We start from the raw sequence: 6,579 nt of genomic DNA, 5'->3' as shown, positions 1-6,579 counted from the left end.
ACAGTCTTTCATTATCACACAAGATGGCTGGCAGTATAGGACCAACAAAGCATTGGCCACGTTTAGCTTGCGTAGCATCTAGGATAGGGCTATTTTCTCTAAAACCACATGAGAACTGCTGGCAAAGCTGATTTTGAGCCTGGTTTGTTTGTGTGTGTGTGTGTGTGTGTGTGTGTGTGTGTGTGTGTGTGTGTGTGTGTGTGTGTGTGTGTGTGTGTGTGTGTGTGTGTGTGTGTGTGTGTGTGTGTGTGTGTGTGTGTGTGTGCGTGTGCAATTTGTGTGGTAGTGGCACCGAGGCCCACCAGGAGAGGAGGGTATTTTCTGTTGTCTGTGAAAACAGGAAGTTATAACTAGTCTGCACATGGTTTAAATGAGATGTCCTCAGCTGCTTCTACAGAACAGAACAGAAGAGAGAAGTGTATAACATAAGGCTGGTTTCTTGAACAGTGTATGGTTGGAGAACATTGGCACCTAACTATGATAGGATTCCACCTAGTAGAGGATTTACACACACAGAAATGCACACACCGCATTCCCTGTAGGGATGAGGTTTTCTGGTTTGATGCTGGTGACACAGGGCAACAGATGCTCACCTGGAAACTACCAGAAACATCTCAGAGAGAAACGCTGAAACTGGAATATTTTCAGCTGCTGTTTAGACAGGCTTGAATTACACCTGAGGTGAAACAGAACCTGCATGGGAGTGTGAGATTCATTTCTTACAGTTTCTCTCATGTCGGGCCTGGGTTTTACCTGATGATGTGACACTAGGTTTTCACAGTCAAGTCACATTGTCAGGTGAAACTTGATGCCCAGCAATTTAAGGAGCCTCCTTAAAAAAAATAGAACTGCCTCTAGGGTCCTACTTGGCACAGAATGAGAATACTGTTACTATTCAGATAGACATTTTGTGTGAGTTGCTCTGTGACACAACTCTCCTGTGATGAAAGAGGGACTTCATTTGTAGCCTATCAATCATTCATTAACAATTTGGAGGCATGACTTACACACACACACACACACACACACTCACACACACACACACACACACACACACACACACACACACACACACACACACACACACACACACACACACACACACACACACACACACACACACACACACACACACACACACACACACACACACACACACACACACACACACACACACACACACACAGAGTTCTCTAACACATCCATTACTTTGGCAGAAAGACAGACTGATTGAAGAGGGGTTTTCTGAAGTCTCTCAGAGGATATTTGCTTTCTAAGCACAGAGACAGATTGGTCTACCTTCTCTACAACCACATGAGAAGGGTTGGTAACGCTGATTTCGGGCCTGGTTTGCGTATGTGTGTGTGTGTCTGCACCCCGTTGCATGGAGACTGGATCTAAGCATGTACCAGTGTGAGTGTCTAATGGCTTAGCCACCAACATTAAGGGGTTGGAAATGGAGCAAAGATGCCCAGCTCATGTTTAAGAAGTTCAGCTACTTCCTCAAGTCGCCAACAGAGAGAGCTTATACCACTCAGGACTGCAGCTGACACTGACCTCTGAGGGTTACTACAGGTCAGTGACCTTTCACCTCTCACCTCTCACACTTGACCCTGAACACTAACCCCATACTGTACTTGATTTGAGCTAAAATTATTATAATTATCTCTCCTTCTCTATCAATCAAATTACATTTGCTTAATTGGCATGATGTAACAATGTCTCTCTGCATGCTGGGAGTGTTTGGTGCATGCTGGAAATTATATGGGCGAGTGTTGCCTGGAGTTAGATTGCCTGTTTTTTCCTTCTTGTTTTACTTTTCTTGGTGGTTTTCCTTTTTCTATGCATGATTAAGGTGATTATTTTTTATTTTATTTGTTGTGGTAGAATTAAAAATATTGTTTTTCTTGTCGAAATTGCCCTGGCTTTGGCGGGGATGTCGACCTCACTTCGGCAGGGCTTTAGGTGTGATACTGAAGCTACTGTCATTGTGGAGGAGTTTCTGGTCGAGTGTGGGAGAGAATGTAGGCTATGAGAATGTTGCTAATGCGTCACGGATGAATAAAGAGGTGGTGTTTTTTCTTAAAGAAAAGCGTCTTGTTGATCTGATGGTTGAACAAGGTGTACTTCTTAAAGAAGAGCGTCTTGTTGATCTGATGGTTGAACAAGGTGTACTTCTTAAAGAAAAGCGTCTTGTTGATCTGATGGTTGAACAAGGTGTACTTCTTAAAGAAAAGCGTCTTGTTGATCTGATGGTTGAACACGGTGTACTTCTTAAAGAAGAGCGTCTTGTTGATCTGATGGTTGAACAAGGTGTACTTCTTAAAGAAAAGCGTCTTGTTGATCTGATGGTTGAACAAGGTGTACTTCTTAAAGAAGAGCGTCTTGTTGATCTGATGGTTGAACAAGGTGTACTTCTTAAAGAAGAGCGTCTTGTTGATCTGATGGTTGAACAAGGTGTACTTCTTAAAGAAGAGCGTCTTGTTGATCTGATGGTTGAACAAGGTGTACTTCTTAAAGAAAAGCGTCTTGTTAATCTGATGGTTGAACAAGGTGTACTTCTTAAAGAAGAGCGTCTTGTTGATCTGATGGTTGAACAAGGTGTACTTCTTAAAGAAAAGCGTCTTGTTGATCTGATGGTTGAACAAGGTGTACTTCTTAAAGAAGAGCGTCTTGTTGATCTGATGGTTGAATAAGGTGGTTCTTAAAGAAGAGCGTCTTGTTAATCTGATGGTTGAACAAGGTGTACTTCTTAAATCAAATCAAATCAAATCAAATCAAATCAAATTTTATTTGTCACTTGCACATAAAGAGATGTTAATGCGTCTTGTTGATCTGAGTGGTTGAACAAAAGAAGTCTTGTTAATCTGATGGTTGAACAAGGTGTACTTCTTAAAGAAGAGCGTCTTGTTGATCTGATGGTTGAACAAGGTGTACTTCTTAAAGAAGAGCGTCTTGTTGATCTGATGGTTGAACAAGGTGTACTTCTTAAAGAAAAGCGTCTTGTTGATCTGATGGTTGAACAAGTCTTGTTTGTTGATCTGATGGTTGAACAAGGTGTACTTCTTAAAGAAGAGCGTCTTGTTGATCTGATGGTTGAACAAGGTGTACTTCTTAAAGAAAAGCGTCTTGTTGATCTGATGGTTGAACACGGTGTACTTCTTAAAGAAGAGCGTCTTGTTGATCTGATGGTTGAACAAGGTGTACTTCTTAAAGAAGAGCGTCTTGTTGATCTGATGGTTGAACAAGGTGTACTTCTTAAAGAAAAGCGTCTTGTTGATCTGATGGTTGAACAAGGTGTACTTCTTAAAGAAAAGCGTCTTGTTGATCTGATGGTTGAACACGGTTGAACATCTGATGGTTGAACAAGGTACTTCTTAAAGAAGAGCGTCTTGTTGATCTGATGGTTGAACAAGGTGTACTTCTTAAAGAAAAGCATCTTGTTGATCTGATGGTTGAACAAGGTGTACTTCTTAAAGAAAAGCGTCTTGTTGATCTGATGGTTGAACAAGGTGTACTTCTTAAAGAAGAGCGTCTTGTTGATCTGATGGTTGAACAAGGTGTACTTCTTAAAGAAGAGCGTCTTGTTGATCTGATGGTTGAACAAGGTGTACTTCTTAAAGAAGAGCGTCTTGTTGATCTGATGGTTGAACAAGGTGTACTTCTTAAAGAAGAGCGTCTTGTTGATCTGATGGTTGAATAAGGTGTACTTCTTAAAGAAGAGCGTCTTGTTAATCTGATGGTTGAACAAGGTGTGTCACATGACATCTGATGGTTGAACAAAGAAGTCTTGTTAATCTGATGGTTGAACAAGGTGTAAAAGAAGAGCGTCTTGTTGATCTGATGGTTGAACAAGGTGTACTTCTTAAAGAAGAGCGTCTTGTTGATCTGATGGTTGAACAAGGTGTACTTCTTAAAGAAAAGCGTCTTGTTGATCTGATGGTTGAACAAGGTGTACTTCTTAAAGAAGAGCGTCTTGTTGATCTGATGGTTGAACAAGGTGTACTTCTTAAAGAAGAGCGTCTTGTTGATCTGATGGTTGAACAAGGTGTACTTCTTAAAGAAGAGCGTCTTGTTGATCTGATGGTTGAACAAGGTGTACTTCTTAAAGAAGAGCGTCTTGTTGATCTGATGGTTGAACAAGGTGTACTTCTTAAAGAAAAGCGTCTTGTTGATCTGATGGTTGAACACGGTGTACTTCTTAAAGAAGAGCGTCTTGTTGATCTGATGGTTGAACAAGGTGTACTTCTTAAAGAAAAGCGTCTTGTTGATCTGATGGTTGAACAAGGTGTACTTCTTAAAGAAAAGCGTCTTGTTGATCTGATGGTTGAACAAGGTGTACTTCTTAAAGGTTTGTTTATTCAAGTAACGAATTCAAATGTACTGCCGTTTACTCCCAATGAGCTATTTGAGCGCATGTTATTGCGGTTTGGGAGGTTTTCAAGTTCAATTAATTAATTAATTATTGTTCCACTATGTTGCAAACCCTCTGAAACAGGTTATTTCATTTCAGCGACAGGTGTTTATGTTTTTGGACTCACCGGAGCAGACTTTGGAGTTATCGTTTAAAGTCTGACAGCAGACTGTATATGGCTCATGCTAGTATGGTTAGTCAACGGTGTTTTGAGTGTGGGGATGTTGGCCATAAGCGACATGCTTGCCCGAAAAGGGAGAAGGCGGAGGGAGGGGCGCGGGTGGTACTCGTAACGCCTAAGCCCACTGATGTAGGGAGAGGTGGGCCAACAGTGGTAGAACAGCCACAAGCACCTGTTGCTGAGGAACAAGTTGCTTGTGTTGGGGGTACTGAGTTGCAGCATGTACCAGAGGGGAACATAGCGTCTGATGTGCAGCAGAAACATATTGTTGCAGGAGGTAAGACAGATCTGGGGAGCCATTTCCCCAAACTGGTGAGTAGATGCCCAGTACGAGAGATGGGGTAGAGGAGGGGGTTCATGTGGAGCTAGTCTCCCAGGCAGTGGAGGAGATGCCCAGTACGAGAGATGGGGTAGAGGGGGGGGTTCATGTGGAGCTAGTCTCCCAGGCAGTGGAGGAGAAGCCTGGTACTAGTGATGGGTTGCAAGTGGGGAGTGTTGAGAGGGATGTGGCAGAGGGGAGTCAGTGGTCTGCAGCCTCAGTTGAGGAGGATCAGGAGAAGGATATGGATATCTCTCTTGATATGATAGAAGCTGGTGACGACTCAATTTACAGTCTAGAGGAGGTAAATGGGTTCCTGATTCAGACTTTTGGGAAATCTGTCAAATTGGCAGATTTCTTTGATGTTGGTAAGTTTGTGAGGTCAGCTGTGATGTTACAGAAGACGGTGGGGTTAGACCAGCTGAGTGTGAAGAAGCATTTCCGCTTGAGGAAATGTGTTACTGCTGTCACGGCAACAAAAGGTTGTGGGAAATGTGGGAAGGTTCAGAGAAAAATAAAACAATGATGATGATCATGCCTCATAAGGTGTTTTCTTTCTCTTTGTCTGGTTTCTCTGTGGTTTCTTCTGCTTTTCTTTTCTCTTTTCTATATGGAGGTACTAAGGGTAGGTTCTCTCAATATTAATGGGGGAAGGGACAGGAATAATAATTTCCTACAGGAGACACATAGTGATGAGGCTAAAGAGGTTGACTGGGGAATGTGGTGGGAGGGGCAGCATATACTCAGTCATAGTACTAATTTCAGTGCTGGGGTGGCAATTTTGTTTTCCTCAGTCTTATGGGTGACTGTGGTATCAACAACAGAGATTGTCAGGGGTCGGATTTTATTGGTCAAGGCGGATGTTATGTATTTATTTTAATGTTTATGCTCCTAATGAGGGTACAGAGCGTATTGCTGTATTTGATCAAATAAAGGAAACCTGAAACCTGACATTGTGACCAAGAGGGATGTATGGTTTTAGGGGGGGGGGGATCTGTACAGTCACCTGCGGTCAGCTACTTGCCTGTCTGGTCTATTAACTGAGTTTGAGCTGATGTGTGGAGAGTAAGAAATGCAATAGTTAGGCAGTACACATGGTTGTCCCGCTGACGGGACGCCTAGCCCTGAGAAGATTTATAATATATATCATTAATTAAACGTTCATGAAGGTGGTGTCAGTGCAGCAAGGTTAGACAAGTTGTATGTATCTGAGCTCTACTGTAGTAGTTAATGAAGGTGGTGTGAGGTTGTATGTATCTGATCACTACTCTAGTAGGGTTGGAAGGTTAGACAGGTTGTATGTATCTGAGCTCTACTGTAGTAGTTAATGAAGGTGGTGTCAGGTTGTATGTATCTGATCACTACTCTAGTAGGGTTGGAAGGTTAGACAGGTTGTATGTATCTGATCACTACTCTAGTAGGGTTGGAAGGTTAGACAGGTTGTATGTATCTGAGCTCTACTGTAGTAGGGTTGGAAGGTTAGACAGGTTGTATGTATCTGATCACTACTGTAGTAGGGTTGGAAGGTTAGACAGGTTGTATGTATCTGAGCTCTACTGTAGTAGGTTTGGAAGGTGTGACATTACTCCTGTGGGTTTCTCTGATCACCATATTGTTACTGTTGATTTTCACCTGTCCTGTCCATGAAGGTCATCCCCTTATTGG

Source organism: Oncorhynchus tshawytscha, linkage group LG29 (assembly GCF_018296145.1).
Source record: "Oncorhynchus tshawytscha isolate Ot180627B linkage group LG29, Otsh_v2.0, whole genome shotgun sequence".
Lineage (NCBI taxonomy): Eukaryota > Metazoa > Chordata > Actinopteri > Salmoniformes > Salmonidae > Oncorhynchus > Oncorhynchus tshawytscha.
Note: the sequence above shows the minus strand (reverse complement) of the source record.